The sequence below is a fragment of the Herpailurus yagouaroundi genome, unplaced genomic scaffold (assembly GCF_014898765.1).
Source record: "Herpailurus yagouaroundi ecotype Mexico unplaced genomic scaffold, PumYag 186, whole genome shotgun sequence".
NCBI classification, from domain to species: Eukaryota; Metazoa; Chordata; class Mammalia; order Carnivora; family Felidae; genus Herpailurus; species Herpailurus yagouaroundi.
In genome coordinates this window covers 27,885,409-27,903,451 of record NW_024412417.1, presented here as the reverse complement: position 1 = coordinate 27,903,451, position 18,043 = coordinate 27,885,409, and the positions used below count along the sequence as shown (strand labels likewise).

Here is an 18,043-nt window from a genome sequence, read left to right as displayed (position 1 = left end):
TAGCCTGTTGACAGAGGGAACCAAAACACAGAAGGGCCCACATGATTTGCCCAAGGTGCAACACTTTTATTTTTTTATTTTTTATTTTAAAAAAATGAACACTTTTAGTTGGCTAAGATGCAAACCCTGCTCTTCTGACTCAGAACATTTGTGCTTTTCACTATATATCAGACCATCTAAAAATATTACAGTTACTAATAGGCAGCATTTCTAATTGCCAGATGAGTTCCATATATATACACACACATCCCCAAATAGTTCATTACATGAAAGAAAACAGGGATCACTTGTCTAAAAGGTAGACCCTTGTGATGTACAATGACAACTACTTATTTTGTCATTGAGATGGAGGTTCTAAGGGCACTGGTTTCGAGCTAAGCCTGGGTCCTCGAAGGCAAGTGCTTTAGTTCCTTAATCCACTAGCTTGCCCTTTTGTACTTCACCTCCATAAAGACAGTCAACCCATTACAATAGTGGCCTCAGAGCTCTAACATCACACCGTGACAACACCTGACACCTTGTAAGCTACGCAGAGCCCTGTCTCAATCAATACTCGAATGGAAAGCAGCAACTGAAAAGAAATTTCAGGCATTGCAAGGAATAGTGCTGCTCGCTGAGAAGGTTGCCCTCTTAACCATAAGTCAATCCGTACCACTTGCCTGATAGGAAAAGGGGGGGGCAGTTAAAAGCATTGTTCTATCTTATTCCGGAAGCAGAAAGCCTGACTCCTAGGAGCCGGCACTTATTAAAAATCCAGTAGTGCCTTCTGGTTAGACTGGAATGCCTTTTGATCATGGTTCAACTCAGGTAATTACATTCCCATCCAAATTTCCATTGGTCTCCAATTAGCTCAAACAGGCTTGCAGAATTTGCTATAAAATACAGTGTTAAGCTTAATCAGTGCAATGATCAAATATGTATTTTATATGTTAGAAACCTATGTGGAGGTAACTGACTATAAAGGCTATATTTAAGATCTGTTTGGGGACTTTTTCCTTTCTTTTCTAAATCAACCTTATTGACATATAATTAATATATACCATAATTCACCCATTGTAAGTACACAATTCAATATTTTTAAGTATATTCACAGAGCTGTTCAACCATCTACAATCTAATTTTAGAACATTTTTTTATCGGCCAAGAAAAGAACTCTGTCCCCATTAGCAGTCACTCCCCATTCTCTCCAGCCCTCCCCTTCCTCCAGTCCCCGGCAACCACTAGTCTGCTTTCTAAGTCTACAGATTCGCCTATTCTAGACACTTCGTATGTATGAAATTATACGATGTGTGATCTTTTGTAACTGGCTTCTTTTCGCTTAGCATAATGTTTCAAAGGTTCATCCGTATTGTAGCATTATCAGTACTTCATTCCTTTTTATTCTCGACTAACATTCCATTGTATGAATATGCAACATTTTGCTTGTCCCTTCATCAGTTGATAGGTATTTGGGTTGTTTCCACTTTTGACTAATAAGAATAACACTGTCAGAAGAATTCATCTGCAAGTTTTTGTGCGGACATAGGCTTTCATTTCCCTTGGGTATATACCAAGGACTGAAGTTGCTAGATTGTAGGTAACTATATGTTTAACTTTTTCAGGATCTGCCAGGCTATTTTCCAAAGTGGCTGAAACTTTTTACATTCCCCTTTGCAATGTGTGAGAGTTGCAATCTCCCCACATCCTTGTCAATACTCGTTATTGTGATTTTTTGATGACAGCCACCCTAATCAACATGAAGTGATATAGTAACGTGTTTTTGACTTGCATTTCCATAATAACTAACGATGTTAAGCATCTTTTCCTGTGTCTGTCAGTCATATGGTATATCTTCTTTGGGGAAATGTCTATTCATATCCTCTAATCACTTCTTAAATTTGGTGATTTGTCTTTTCATTGAGTTGTAAGCATCTCTATATCTTAGATATAAGTCCTTTATCAGAGATACAATTTGCAGATATTTACTATCATTCTATCTATCTGTTGCCTTTGTACTTTCTCGATGGTGTCATTTGCCGCACAGAAGTTTTAAATTTTGGTGTAGTCTAACTTATCTTTTTTTTTTTTTTTTTGTCACTTGTGCTTTTGTTGTTCAGTTGGAAAAACTTACTTTTTCTCCTGTGTTTTTCTCCTTTACCTTCATACGACTACCAGACTCAGTACTTCTGACACCAGACGTGTTGGGGGGGGGGGCGGGTTTCCACATGAAACAATTCTCTGATGCCAGCCAGGTGTCCTGTGGTTCAACTCGATTCTGACACTGTTTACCTGGAGATAGCATCCCATAAGCTAAGGGCTCAGTCCCACAAGACTGCTCTCTCTTCAGATACCAGTTACAAGTTCCCATTGTTACCTGTGCTTCTGACTGACTGACCATAAATTGGAGATTACCATGACCCCCTCCTTGGGTTCAATTAATTTGCTAGAGATACAGAACTCAAAGAAATATGTCCTTACATTTGCCACTTTATTATAAAAGAACATGATAAAGGATACAGGTGAATAGCCAGATGAAGAGACCCATAAAGAGAGGTCTGGGAGAACCCCAAGTGCAGGAGCTTCTGTCCTGTGGAGCTAGAGAGTCACCCTCCTGGTGTATGGATGTGTCCACCAACTGGCAGCTTTCCAAACCCTGTTTGGGATTTTTATAGAGGCTTCATTACGCTGGCATGTTGATCATTAATTCAATTCCCAGCCTCCTCTCCTCTTCCCAGAGGATAGGGGATGGGGTTGGAAGTTACAGTCTTGTAATTGTGGTTTGGTTTTTCTGCTGACCAGCCCTCATCCAGAAGCCCCCCAAATATTGTCTCATTAGAACAAAAGAGACTCCTGTCACCCAGGAGATTCCAAGGGATTTGAGAGCTCTGTGTGAGGAACCAGGGTCAAAGATCAAACATTTGAACAAAAGATGCTCCTTCTGCTCTTATCACTTAGGAAGTTACAAGAGTTTTAGAAGCTCTGTGCCAGGAATAGGAGGCAGAGACCAATATATATATATATATTTTTTTTTTTTTCTATTATTTGATAGCTGTCCTATCCAAGTAACTGTTGCCTAACCAAAGGTCATGAAGATTTACTCCTATGTTATTTTTAAAGACTTTCATAGTTTTAGCACTTACATCTAGGTCTATGGTCTGTTTTTACTTCATCTTTGTATACGGTGTGAGTTAGGAGTCCAGCTTCATTGTCTTGCATGTGGATGTTTAGTCGTCTCAGAACCATTTGCTGAAAAGATTACTTTCTCCCATTGAATTGTCTTGACATCTGTGTCGAAATCAATTAACCAGAAATGTAGAGGTTGGGTTTATTTTTTTTTTTTCATTAGCATGCTGTACATATTCCCCTAAAAGTTAGAGTTAACTAAATTGGTTTGTTTTATTATTTGGGAAATACCTGATATGTTCCTAGAAAAGAGGATTTGCAAAGTACACATTGGCCCATAGAATATGACATGTTAAAGATGACCTTAAGCCCCTTCCATATTTTATAAGGGATAGTAATTTTCAAGTCCAAATACTAAACTACTATGTCTGCAATAATTATAAGAATAGTAATAGCTAGCATATATTGGACCTGGGACTGTGCAGAGCTCTTTGAGTATCTATGGCACTTAATCTTCCCAAGAAGATTCAGTGCATACGTGTTTCCCCAGATAAGGAAATTGAAGCTTAGAGGGGTTTTGTGGGCTTTTTGCCTCACACAGCTAGGGAGTCACTTCTGTATTTCCAAATCTCACATGAGCTGATCACTCTCTGTATAATGGGTATAACTTGTAGGTATTGCCTAATGGTAGAAATAAACATCTCAATGCTCCCCCAGGGTCTGAGAGCAAAGTCCCAAAAGAGCTAATTACAACCCGGAAGTGTCCTTGAAGGTACCATGTTTAATCTTTAAATTCATGCAAAATTTTCCATCACCATGATATGTGTGTTTATTGAAACTACATAACATATGTGTTTATTTAAAATAAATCTGGGTCCTGAAGGTAATCTATAGAAGTAGGGAATTCCTATATTGACGCCCCATCCTTCTTTTTTTTTTTTTTTTTTTTTAATTACAACCAAAGTGTTTCAGGAACTGTACATATTCCCTCCCCTAAAAACTCTCTAGAACTATCCTTAGGCCTCCCTGAAAGAGCCCTTAGGGTCACAGGATTCTGCTGTGACTGATGGACTCCACATGCTCCTGAAGCATGGCTATAAAACAATTTCCTTTAAGCAAATCTTATTTTCTTACTGACTTACATTATACCAGTGAAGATGTATTCCCACAGGAACAAAGAAATGTAGCCCCAACATGTAATTTTGAAACAATTGCATCTACAGGAAACCTTTCCAAAATCACATCGTTTTTTAAAAAGTATATCATTTTTGAAAAATAATAATAAAGCCAAACTGAGTCACAAGGAGAATGAATAGTGTGCTAAAACTTAAAATACTTTGCCAACATCTGCATTTCCTTGTGGAGTAGTTTCCCCAAAAGGAAATTTGTCCACTGTGTTCTCTGGGCTTTTCAGCAATCAGTAACTAGTTTTAAAAGGAAAAAAAAAAAAAAAAAGAGTGTTAAAATGCTTAACATTTTCAATGTATTTATTAAGGATGATCTCTTAAGTAATCCATGGCTAGAGCCATTAATGTGTTTGCTTAATATTCCGTGTATTTTCTTTAGAGTGAAAATGGGTTTATTCTGCATACATATACCTGCATAGTCCTAATTCTTTTTCTTCTGGGCTTTGATTTCCACAACGGGTGTGTAGTTTTCTGACACAGAAGAGGAAAGGAAATACTTGCTAGTCAGCTGATCTTGAAATTTCATAATTTCTGAAGGTCTTTCCTAAGCCTATTAATTAAGCTTGATAGGGCAACAAAAGGGAAAACTTATGGAAGCATGATTCTGCCCTACTGGGGATGTGCCTGGCAAGCTGGTGAAGCAAACAAGCCAGAAGTCTGTTTGCAAGAGGACTGAAATGTGTCTTAGGAGGACACAGATCCTAGAGAAAAAAGAGTGTAATATGGAGAATCCAGTAAGAAAGTTTGGTCCCAACAATAAATTGACAGCACTCTTAAGCTGGAGAGTGAAAGAGCCTTTAATAGACTATACAAATGTGTAGTCAGAAGTTACAGAAACAACCAGACCTGGTGTAATGCCTCAGGGCCAACAACACAGGGGACCCTGTATGGTCACTGGAATGTAGGAAGAGAAGACATGGGTGGTGCAAGGGAGAATGAGGGGAATAAATACCCGGACCTCATTCTCCTCTTACCCTCTGTCTTCTGCTGGTTCTTTCCGTTGGTCAAACACAACAAAACCCCAGAGCCCATTGTTGTGTCCACTTGGATGTCAGTACTTTCCAGCCAAAGCCCTCCAGGAACACATCTGTAGTTGAACAATTGGGTTTATTGCTCATTAAATGAATAGGAATGCACACCATGGAGAACACTGGGGAGTCTTAATAAGGGGATGTTAGAGAGGATTTGTTTCTAGGGTTCGGCCTGCTGGTGAGTAGTTTTGGAAAAGGCTGAAGAAGAAAGAGGCTTTGCTCTGGGCTGAATGCTGAGTAAGGCAAAAGCAACTTATTGACCAATTACAGCTTTAGCATCCCCTCATTGCTCCCTAATTCTAGGTAAGATTTATTCAGGTACCCAATCATAGAATTGTTCCCACTTCCTGACAGCATTCCCCCCCCCCCCCCCCCCAACTAAAATGGTGGACCATTTTTATGGCTTAGACAATAATCAGTTGTTGTCTGTTTTCCCATGTAATTACAGAGTGGACTTGCTGTCTTGATTCATCCCGATCACAGAGTGTCCTTGTCTGATGTTGGGGCTCTATGCTAGATTCCATGCTCTGCCTCTCCACATTCACCCAGTGTGTACTCTGGGAGGCTGACTCATGAGCAAGGAAAGCTGCCCCTAGCCTCTAGGACTGGCCTGATCCAGTTGGCTTGGCCTTGGGTTTCAGTTATTGAACACAAATTTGCACAGAACCTCAGCATCAGTTAAGATCACTGAAGATGCCAATTCTGAGTCCCCCGTGATACTTGTCATCAGCATATTACCTCTGAGCCCAGCTCTCCATGGGGAAAAGTAAAAAGTGAGAGAACTTTTGAAAAGAAAAGCCACTTACAAAACACTAGAGCTTAAGACAGAAGACTGTCTCTATCAGAACATGACCCAAAGGGAAGAGGACCTTCTCCCACACCGCTACAGGTCATTGGGCACTGTGCGTTGGGCACTTTTTGTGAGGATGTCTCCAGGACAATGGGGGATGAGTGCACATGACTGGAAGCAGCATATGATTGGAAACTGATGCTCAGTGAAGCAGAGGAGGTCCAGCGGGGATGGATGATCCATGAGCATAGAAGGAATGCCCCCTGGGGACACCCAGATACAAACAGGGGACTTTGCAGGGAGACAAGGTCTTGAATTTTGTAGGAGGGAAGAACCAGAGGAATTTGGGCTTACCATTATCATTACTTTGTCAGTATCCATGGGCTGTTGAAGCCTAGAGGAACTTAGTATACATATTTTTAAACACCAAGCAAACTAATTTTATATGCATTTAACTAAAATGAGCTTTTTCTTGAGTTTGGCAATGATGCACAATGCGCTTTTAACAGCTTTGTGCATCATTCCCAACCTGTAAATGTGAATAATCATGCTTACTTATTTATAAAGTTCTTTGAGGTTTTTGGATGAAAGGCTCTTTTAAAGTACAAAGCATTAATTTTTTGTGACAGAGCACTATACCAGAAGTGAACATGAAGCAATATAAAAATTTTGTGTTCTTTCTTCCTTTAAGTTTTTAGCTGCTTTCTTCACAAAGACACAAAAGCCAGTCTCCAACAGGAGATCTGGTGTTTGAGATAACAGAACTAATAAAGTACTGTAAGTATAAAATCCTAGATAGGCTTGAATTGGCTACTCCTTTTGAGAATGTGAGAAATGAATTGATAGACAAAGTATTTTGTACAAATGAACTCATTTCAGTAAGTCGCACTGATAATCTTAAGAGTATGTAAATGGACCTCTATTTATAGACTCGTTATATCCATTTTTGACCAGGACGAGCAAGTGAAGCAGTAGCAATAGTCAATCATTACAAGTAACTAGACCACAAGAGAAAAATGTGCCAGTTGCTAGGTGATGACTTTCAATCTATCATTTTAGGCAATAAATATAAGATGAAGTTATGAGGAGAGAAGCTATTCATAGCTAAAACTCTAGCTAAAATGGCTATTATTTATTGCACGGAACTGAAATCGGATGAAGTCGAGAAACCCAACGTACAAACCCAGAAGCTGAGATACTACACAAGGGGACGTATTTCAAGGACAAATCCAAGGGTAAACAGAAAACAAGGATTCAGGGGAGGGTGGAGAGGATAAAAGGTTTAAGATAAAAATGGACTCGACTGCGTCACTTATTACCATGTTTCAAACCATAAAATAAAATGGAAAAAACATTTTTCCAAACTTTACCATTCTGAGAAAGAAGACAAGTCTTTCAGCCCCTATCAGTTACTTCGCAGGTGGCAATAATACATTTGGCACAATGGCATATGCAAATGCTGTGTGAGACCCTGTGTGTTTCCGCCCTCTGAGAGCACAGAAATTGGCTTGGAAGTATAGGTAACGCAAATGAAATGATCAGAGAAGAGCAGGGGCACTAAAAACATTTGGTTAAAACCTATGCCTGGCATAAAACAAGCACTCAATCAGTGCTGGCTAAATAATAAAGAATTGTGTGTGCCGTAAGGGTGCCTGTTGCTGGTTCTATAAGGGAAAACCATAGCTGCCTCAAACACAGCTGAGAATTACAAAGCATACGAAATAGCCTCCCTCATTACCCATTTACTTTAGCAAGCCCGATAATCTAGAACAGTGGTTCTCATATTCTAGTGTGCATCAGAATTACCTGGAGAACTTGGTAAAACACAAATCACTGGGTCCCACCCACAGAGTTTCTGACCCAGTAGGTCTGAGCAGGATAATTTTCATTCTTAACGTACTCCCAGGTGATATGGGTACTTCTGATCTGGGGAGCACATTTTGAGAATTACTGGTCTAAAAGATTGTAAGTAAATTTAAAAGCATGAAAGAGGATACTCATAACAGCTAACATTTACTGTGTACCCACAATACCACTGTGCTTCAAATCTTCCTAGGTGATAGATGATAGATATAGATAGATAGGTAGGTAGGTAGGTAGGTAGGTGATAGATAGATAGATAGATAGATAGGTAGATAGATATAGGTGGAAGGAAGGAAGGAAGGGAGGGAGGGAGGGAGGGGAGGGGAGGGGAGGGGAGAGGAGGGGAAGGGAAGGGAAGGGAAGAAGGAAGGGAGATGAGACAGACAAAGACCAAAGGAAAGTCTCTAATTTTAATGCATATGCAAACATAAAGAATAGGCATTTTTATTTGTATCTTATAGCTGAAGAACTAGAAGTAGGCTCTGAGAAGTTAAAACATTTGCCTACAGCATGTAAGAGGTAGAGCACAGACTTGAACCCTGATCTGTCTCCTTCAAAGCCCATGCTGTTTCTGCCATATCCTTCTGGATCTCTCTGCAGTCACGTGCTAACAGAAAAAAACCAAAAAACAAAACCAGCTTATGGTGTCAGAGGAGCCTGAAAATCAACCAAAACCAGATGGAAGATCACAAAATGCACAGCAGCCTGGGGTTTTTAAGACAAGACAAGACAAGACAGCCTGACCTTCTTCAGGCTGGAGACAAGGGACCAGTGTTGAGCTACACAGTTTTATTGCTTAGGGTGACCCTTGACAGTGGTGTGGGTGGCTGGGCCTCCCTTATGGCTCTGTGTTACAGCCAAAGCAGAAGCTGGCTGGTGTGACCTTCCAAATCCAGAGAAGGGATAAGCGGACATGCTTCAAAATTACATTTTCTCTTTGAAGGGTTCACATTGCCCCCATTGACCTCTACCTCAAATAATAATTATAAGTGGAAACGGAGCGGGTAAAAGCCATAGAAGTGTCTCCTGACCAAAACAGACACCAAAGAATGGGGGGAGGGGTTCCTCCTCTCCTTCCTCCTCCCCCTCCTCCTCCTCTTCACGTGAAGAAAAGCCCTTGTTTCCTAGGCCGATCTGTTTTTCCTCTCTCCTCTTTTTGCAGAACCAACATGTTCATCAATCACCCAAAGTCGAAATTCATCTTTGATTTGTTTCTTTCCTGTCGTAAGAGCACATTCCCTATAACCATGCTAACACCTTTGTTGGGGTACAGTTGAGAAACTAAATGCACCTTAAAAAATGCACCTCAAGTGTATACTTTGATAGATTTTAACATATGTATATATCCATGAAACACACTAGATAGTGAAAATCAGCATAATATAACCCTTAGAAGTTGCCTGTGGCTTACCTTTCCAACTGTGAGCATCCTTCTCACCCCAGGTGACCACTGTCTGCTTTCTACCCTCCCCCCCCACCCCCCCCTCTGCCGCAGAAATAACCTAAAGGTTATTTTGCCCTTTTCAGAGTGACATTAACCTTTTCCTGTGATTATTTGCCATTTATGTTCTTTTGTGAAATGTCTGTTTAAATCTTTTCCTAAAGTACTAATTTATTAAACAAATTAATAAATAATACTCATTTATTGTTATTATTGAATTTTAAGTGTTCTTCATATGCATCCTGGATGCAAGCCCTTGGCCAGATACATCTGCAAATATTTCCTCCCAGTCTGTGCCTTGTCTTTTCATTCTCATCACAATGTCTTTTGAAGAGAAGCTTAAAATTTGGTGAAGTCCAATTTACTTTTTTAATAGATTATGCTTTTGGTGTATCTGAAAAATGTTTCGCCTTACCTAAAGTGAAAAAAATGTTCTCCTGTGTTTCCTTCTGGAAGTTGTACAGTTACAGGCTTTACATTTAAGTCTATGATTCATTTTCAGTCAGTTTTGTATGTGGCTCAAGGTATACATTGAAATTCCTTTTTTTTCCGCTTTTGCATGTGGATAGCAAATTGTTCCACACCATTTATTGGAAAACTAATCAAAATCTTTCTCCACTTTCTTGCTGTCAGTGGGCCATGTATGTGTGTGTCTGTTTTGGTTTTCTGGACTCTGTTTTGTACCATTGACCAGTTTGTCTACAACGATATCATTATGCCATGGTCTTGATGACTGTAACGTTATGGTGAGCCTTGAGATCGAGAAGTGTGAGGTTTGTTCTTCGTTTTGAAAGTTTTATTGGCGTGCTCTCTTCAGCAGCACATACACCGAAGGTCATATCGGCTATTCTAGGTCCCTTGTATTTCCACACAGCTTTTATAGTTTTTGCCTGGGACTGCTTTAAATATATAGATCAACTTGGAGAAAATTGGTGTATTAAAATACCAAGCCTTCAGATCCTTGGGCATAGAATATCTCTCCATTTTTCAGGTGTGCTTAAATTGACTTCAACATTGTGTGGTTTTCAGTGTACAGGTATTACTCATCTTTTTTAGATCAATCATTAAATATTGTAAGTCTTACCTTGTTGGGTTCTATATATTTTTATATTCCTATAAATATTTGTGACATTTGTTCTGGAATAGAGTTAAGTTACTCAGAGATTGGAAATGGTTTGATTCTTTTGGAGTTTGCTGTAAAGCTTTGTTAGAACCAGAACAGCACTCAGTCCAAGATTAATTTTTTTCCCTGCTAGCGAAGTAAAACCCTTCTGAGTACTCTCCTTTATGTCTTATGAATTATGACATTTTCTATTCTTGCTGGTGTGAGCACACAATCTTCCTGGCCCCATGGGAGGAGATCTTAAGGGCTGTTTCCTCTAATCCTTCCAGATGGTTCTTTTCCAGGCCTCAGGGTGCTTCCTTACATGTAGGCACTGCCATTGCTTAGCAGAATACACACGGGTACCTTCCGCAGACCCAGAATCCTCTCTCTGGAGCCCTCTCTTCTTATCTGTTGTCCATGCAAGCTCTGCATGCTTGGGAGACTGGCCCCCTGGTAACCCCATCTTTGTCTCCGCAAGTCAGAGAAACCGCTAGGGTCCACCTGAGTTCCCTTTCCTACTCCAAGGCCTGGAAGCCCTTTCCGAGCAGTAAGCTGGGGCCATCACAGAGAATCATTTGTCTCCCAACTTTCTGACAATACTGCCCTTCCTTCGTTGCCTGATGTCCACCGTCTTGAAAAACTTTGTTTCATGTATTTGTCTATTTTTTCAGTTGTTTTAAGTGGGAAGGCAAAACTAGTCTCTGTTATTCCGTCTTGGCACAGTGGAAGTCCTGCGTGCCCTATGATTTTATTGTTTCTCTTTTATCACGTTTTCTATTCTACCACCCCCATTGCTACAGTGTAAAAACAACAATGAAACAGCTTTCCTCTATGAAAACCTGCTCTGTGCCAGGGCCTCTATCACACAGTTGATAAACATCATATCCACCAACCATGGCTGTAAGTTGGGCTTATTTTTTTATGTACAAAATATTTCAGACATTCGGAAAAGTTGAAAGTGATGTGAATACTCTCAACACCTAGAAGTGACAGTGCTAATGTTTGTGGCATTTGCTTCAGCAAAACCAAAGTTTCTTTGTGACCTGTTCCCTAGTGCCGCTCCCACCTTCTCTCACGTGAGGTAGCTATTATGCTGGAGCTGGAATCGGTAAGGTGGGTTTATTACCTCCACTTACTGATGAGAATTCTGAGGCTCACAAAGATTAAGTAGCACGCAGAGGGCCATTCAGTTTATAACAGGACGGACTAATACTGGAGTTCTGGTCTCTCTGGCCCAAAGCCATGTGCTTCACCACAAGTATACATTCGTCTTCCTGAAGCCCCATCTGAATCATAGAGTTTCCCAATTTTGAATCCTATCCCTGAATTAAATATGTTTCTCATCTTGGCTTTATAGTCCTGACAAGGCATGACTTGCGTGTACGTTAGACACTCCTATTTTCTGTAAACCTCTTCAGATCATACAAAACCATCCTATTCTATGTAAACCTCCTCAGATCATACAAAACCATTTGGTTGCCCCCAGTAGTACAGTGAATTTTTTTGCTGTTGCATCATTGCCTGTATTTTTTCCTCCATCTGGAATGTTCTCCTCTCCCCATTTCCGCAGTTCAAAAACCATGCTGATTCTTCATAGTTTATCTGACAAAAAAACATTGATTGAGTCATTTATTCATATCCCATATCAATGACTGCACAGAGCAGATGACCAGTGGCTGTTCGAGTCTTTGCTCCTTCCCTTCACCCGGGCACTTTGTCACTCAGAACCCTATCGCAAAGCATTTTTCATGTCTTCCCCCAGCATTTTGTCATATTTGATAGTATTTTGTATATGTGCCTTCCCTCTTGTATGTTGTAACTTTATCTCTGTATTACCATGAATGTCTAGCATAGAGCCTTTGTACATAACAAGGGCCCAATCAATGCTTATTAAATTGAATTACACATTCAAAATCTGGATATCCTGGGAAATATAGGAATTGGTAAATGTAGTAGTATTTGTTTTTAATTTACTTTTACCTTTAAAAAAATACCGAGCATGAGAGTTTTCTTATGCTGGTGTATACACAGAGCCCTTTCTGAATGTCCAGTGCTTGGGCCCACGTGGAGCCTTTTTTGTTCCTCCAACAAACCTCTGAAACACAAAAAGAAATCTCAACTCTGTCCTTGCACCCATAGAAAATGGCATTAACATCTTAAAGCAAGTTGGCTGAAAGACATTTGGATCCAAGCAAGTGATATTCGGCCAAATTTTCACACTGATACGATCTTACGCTATCTTCTACCGCAGGTGTTTTGTTCTGTGTTGGCCCGAACGACTGCATGTTGTTGTCATCATTGCCATGGAAAGTGCCACTGGAATGAAAGGGGTTGCCATCAATGGGTCTTTTTATGGTTACTGAGCTGCGGAGCGAACCTGTTTGAGCTGGAATAATGGATACAGTGGATTCCCCAGCTAATTCCATGCAAGTTTAGTCCCATTTTATAGTTCCAGTTGCCTTCAACTAAAACAAGATGGTAACTTTGAGATTATTCATTACATAAGGCAGAAAATAAATCTTGTATTAATGCTGTCTATAGTGAAAAAAAAAAGTATGCTTTCTGATACAAAGAGAATTTGGTGCTGGAAAGAAATGCTTGGATTTACTTCTATTCTTGTGCCACATAAATTTACTAAGCGAGGCGGATTAACTAAAGATCGAGAAGGGAAAAAAATACCTAAAACCAGAATAAAAATTCCAGGTCGCTTCCCCTTATTCAACTCTGTGTGCATGGGCACTGCTGATTCGGGCATGTACCATTTCCTTTTCATTATTCATCCTCCTAGAAGCTGGGCAGACTACCAATGTGTTAAGGCGTGTTGTGAGAAAGTAATGACCTCTCGGCCAAAGGCACCCTCCCCATCGCATGCTCTATCTACTGGGTGTAGCCACACAGGAACACCTTGAGGTCCCCGTTCAAGGAGGAGCCTAGCATCCCCCTCCTGAAAGCACGTCCACCGCCAGTCCAGCCCATGGTGCATCAGTGGCATCCTCGCGATCCCAGTGGGGTTCGGATCAGTGAGCACTGGCTGAGGACCTCCTGTGTGCCAGAACCTACTGTGCCGTGTTCCACGGTGAATACAATATAACGTCTGGTTTAGGAGCCCTCACAACTGAATAGAACCATAAAGAACTTAAAGATACTCTTGTTAGGAAGTCTCATTATGGGTGGCCCACCCAAAAAGGAAACACATTGTTCAGCCGCCCTGTTCTGAAATGATGCGTCTGGTCTGGTCTGTGCGCTCTGACCATTCATTAGATTGTTAATTTTAATTTAGAGTTGGGTCCATGCTGACTTCGGTAAAATTCAACAGAGTTTTCTACCCAGGACTTAATGAAAAGCAATGAAAAGGATCAAATAGCCTGATTGAATCCATACCTTAAAAATAGCTTAGCTATAATACACTACATAGATATTAATAAGTAAATATATGCATGTTGATATACATGTATATACAGTATTAAAGTTTAATAACTGAGCCATAACTAATACACAGAGCTAACTAAAATTTAAGTGTAGTGTGAGCAGTCCTGCTAACAGTGTCACCCAAAGGAATTGCGCCATCATGGTGGGGTCTAGCCTTTTCAGCTTATCTCCAGCTTCTAGGTCTGCTTTTCAGTCCTTTTGGTGACCCAGGCTGATCCCATGCTAGGCCATTTGCTTACCTTTTTTATTCTAAGGTTGATATATTATTACAGAGAATTTCATTCTCTTTTTCTGTCAGTGCTCAAGGTTTTAAGTCTTCACTAGGTATCTCACTCTTCCCCAAGCTATTACTGTTCCTAATGTACTATTGCACATATGGGTGCAGTGCTGGACCATAGCATACTCACTAACCTTTGATGCCTGCTCTGCCCTGCTCTCTGTTACATCCATGCAGATTCCTTGCCTCTACTGAAATTTAGTGGTGGAAGGGATTCTCTAGAACACCCTAGACCTCAGGAAGGGAAGGAACAGCTTCCAGGCTAAGTGCTTTCTGAAGAGTTTTCTGCATTGTGAAGGAGTTATTGATGCTCTTCTTTCTTCCCAGGGTTTCTGTGAGCAATCAATACATGCACACTTAATGTGAGGCCTGCACTACGATAACATGATGAACAAGGGCCCATGGAAGCATGGAGGAGGGAATGATTAATTCTGAAAGGACAGTGATGTTTGAAGATAATGATTAGAAGTTTTGGTCTGGTAGAGGACACATGAAAGAACATTCTAAGTGTATGGAACAGCAGGGGAAAATGCATTAATTTATTGAAGTGAGTGGACTGTATATAAAATGTGAGGCCCAGTGTGACTGGCGTACCAGGGGTTTGAGATGAGGTGAATCTGGAAAGGGAGCAAGATTTCAGAGATCCTTAAATGTCATGATAAAGATTTTGAGATTTGTCTCTCAAAACAAAACAAAACAAAAACTCTCCTTTGACTTCTGTTTAAGCAGGTTTTGACATAATCTAATTTGCTTTTTCCAAAGGAAATTGACTGCAATGTAGTGGATGGACTGGGGAGGTAAGGGACAGTGGCAGGCAGACCAGTTAGGGTTACTGTAGTAATCCATGTGAGAAGCAAGATAGATCTCAAAGAAAGGTAGCAGAGAGAGTGGGACAGTATGTCATTTCAGTTGTAGATCAAAGAGACTTAAATGAGATGAAGGGATAAAGAAAACGGAATCAAGGGTGAAGGGTAGATGTTTCCCCTTTTACCCAGGTTCTACAACAAATACTCAAGAAGCAGAGCCAATCCAGCATCAGCAACTTGAAGCCAAACCACCTCAGCCCACAGGAAGAAATAGTTACATTGTGCCACTGAGTTTGAGCATGTTTTGTTATGCAGTGAAAACTCACTGATAAAGCCATTAGGTGAAATACATGGTTATGGATAGTAATCTTCTCCGCTCCCATACTGACGCTTCAGCCAGCTGTGTTGAGTCTGGCACAGCCCCCAGCATATCAAATGCTGGTCTGAACAGCAGCTGCAGTGGTGACAACTGAAGTTAGATCTGTTCACATTGATTATGTGACCTTTCATGGATTTTCAGCCACCATTAAAAAAAACATCCACTTCTGCTAATGATTGGCATTGTGCTTGTATTTTACAGATTACTGGGAATAAAGCTTCTGCTACCAGGAGTAGACTTTTGCATACCTTACTTACCCCTGAATCAAGAAATTCTTCCTCATTTGAATCTCAGTTTCTTATTCTATTCTAAGTCTTAAATTCGCTAATTTTGGGGGTGGGGAGTCGGGGAGGTGGAGCATGGGCTTAGTTAGTTTTGTTTTCTGGAGATGTAGAATATCTGATCAGATGCCAACTTTAAATTCTTGAAGAAAAGTATTAACTAAACTTTTGGCCCTTCTTTCTCTGGGTAAACAACCCAAACTCATTTAACCTTTCCTCAGAGCTTCAATTTGCCAATTATTTGACTGTTTCTCTGTTCTTTTCTGAACCCATTCTACTTTGTTATATCTCTTCTAAGTTATAAAGACCAAGATTGGACATGGGTCTTTACATCTGAACTGGTGCTTAGTATAATTCTTTTACTCCTGGGTCTTTAAGACGGTGCCAGCTCAGAAACATCAGGAATTAGCTTTCATTGCATTATAATAGAGAATATGTGCTGTCTGTGAATTTCCCAGCTGTCCCTGGGGTCCCCCAACTTATACTTTGGTGATGAGTTTTAAAAATATTTTATTATTTTATTTTATTTTAGAGAGAGAAAGAGTAATGGCAGGGGAGAGGGGCAGAGGGAGAGGGAGACAGAGAGAGAGAGAGAGAGAGAGAGAGAGAGAGAGAGAGAATCCCAAGCAGTCTCCTTGCCCAGCACAGAGCCCAAAACGGGGCTCGATCCCATGACCCTGGGATCACAACCTGAGCTGAAATCAAGAGTCAAACACTCAGCTGACTGAGCCACCCAGGTGTCCTTGGCAATGATTTTTGATATCTCAAAGTCTTAATCTGCATTTGGTCCTGGACATGATCACTCCAGGTTGTTGATGATTGCTCTGTTTTATTTTTTATTTCTTCGGCTGAGACTGATCTGTGTCATCCAGATTTGGCGTTTCCACAGTTAAAAAAAGAGAGCCACATTAAATAATTAGAATGAACACACACCATTCTTGTAATACCAGTCAAAGGTAATTTATATTTAGGTAAGTACTAAGTATAAATAATTTACTAAGATACATAAGAATAAATATTAAGCTAGGTACTAAGGAGAAATACTAAGATAGTTAAATACTACCATAATTTTATAGTCTGCCCAAAGGAATATTGCAAACGTAATTTGTCACTTTTGTAAAGGGAGCCCCTCAAAAAATGAGGTGAGGAAAATTAGCAGCAATAGTAGTAATAATAACAGCTAACATTTATTGATTACTAATAATATTCCAGGCACTGTACTGTTTTCACATCTTAGGTTCCACACAAGAAGACTCCTAGATAAGGAATTAGTGTGAATGGTTAATTCAGTTGTGTTCCCAGGACAAACCAGGAAGGGGGAGGAGAAAGCAAGACAGGGAAGAAAAAAGAAATCATGCTAGTGTGCAATTTCAGCCAAAATCCCGCTGTGGAGCAAAGTCACTTCCAGTTAAGAATTACTGGTACAAAGTCCTCGTGATAGTGTGCTATTGGTGGCAAAAAGGACAATTAGATCAGTGGGAAAGAGTAAAGAATCCAGGGGTGCCTGGGTGGCTCAGTTAGTTAAGCATCCGACTTCGGCTCAGGTCATGATCTCACCATTCGTGGGTTTGAGCCCCACGTTGGGTTCTGTGCTGACAGCTCAGAGCCTGGAGCCTGCTTCGGATTCTGTGCCTCCCTCTGTCTGTGCCCCTCCCCCCGCTCATGCTCTGTCTCTCACTCTCTCTCAAAGATAAATAAATATTAAAAAAAATTTTTTTAAAGAATAAAGAATCCAGAAATAGATCTGTACACATGTGGCCAATTGATTTTCAACAAAGGTGCAAAGGTGATTCTTTTGAGAATGATGGTCTTTTTAACAAATTATGCTGAAATAATTGGCTGTCAATATAAAAAATAAAAATAAAGTAAATGAAAAATAAGCCACGTCAGTACATGCTTGACATGACACACAAAAATCACTAAAAATGTATCATGGGCTTAAAAAACTGAAAACTATTAAATTTCTTAAGAAAAACAGGAGAAACTCTTTGGTACCATGGATTGGTCAGGACTTTCTTGGACAAGCACCCAAAGCACATTCCATAGAAGAAAAAATTACTGTACTCCATCAAAATTAAGAACTTCTGCTCTTTGAAAGGCTCTGCGAAAAGAAGGAAAAACCAAGCCACAAACTGAAAAAGAAAATATTCGTAAATCTTTTATCTGGTAAGCGGCTTGCACTCACAAGATCTAAAGAACTCTCAACTTGCAATTATAAGAAAGCAAACAACCCAGTAAAAATCAACAAAAGATTTGCAGATATATGAATGGCAAGTGAGTGTTCAGCATCATTAGTCTTCAGGTAAATGCAGATTAAAACCGCAAGGAACTCTCACTTCACACCTACTAGAA

General features: G+C 40.1%; 1 long non-coding RNA gene across 2 annotated transcripts in view; it reads left to right on the top strand.

Annotated features, from left to right (window-relative positions):
• The window catches only part of LOC121042899 (uncharacterized), a 32,917-nt gene that overhangs the window by 5,442 nt on the left and 9,432 nt on the right, over window positions 1-18,043 (top strand). Inside the window, exons 3-4 of one of the 2 annotated variants that reach the window (XR_005796512.1) lie at window positions 7,170-7,345; window positions 12,771-13,114. This is a non-coding gene — a long non-coding RNA (uncharacterized LOC121042899). Of the gene's footprint in view, window positions 1-7,169; window positions 7,346-12,770; window positions 13,115-18,043 lie in introns of those variants that run through there. The other variant, XR_005796513.1, reaches the window with a different exon arrangement.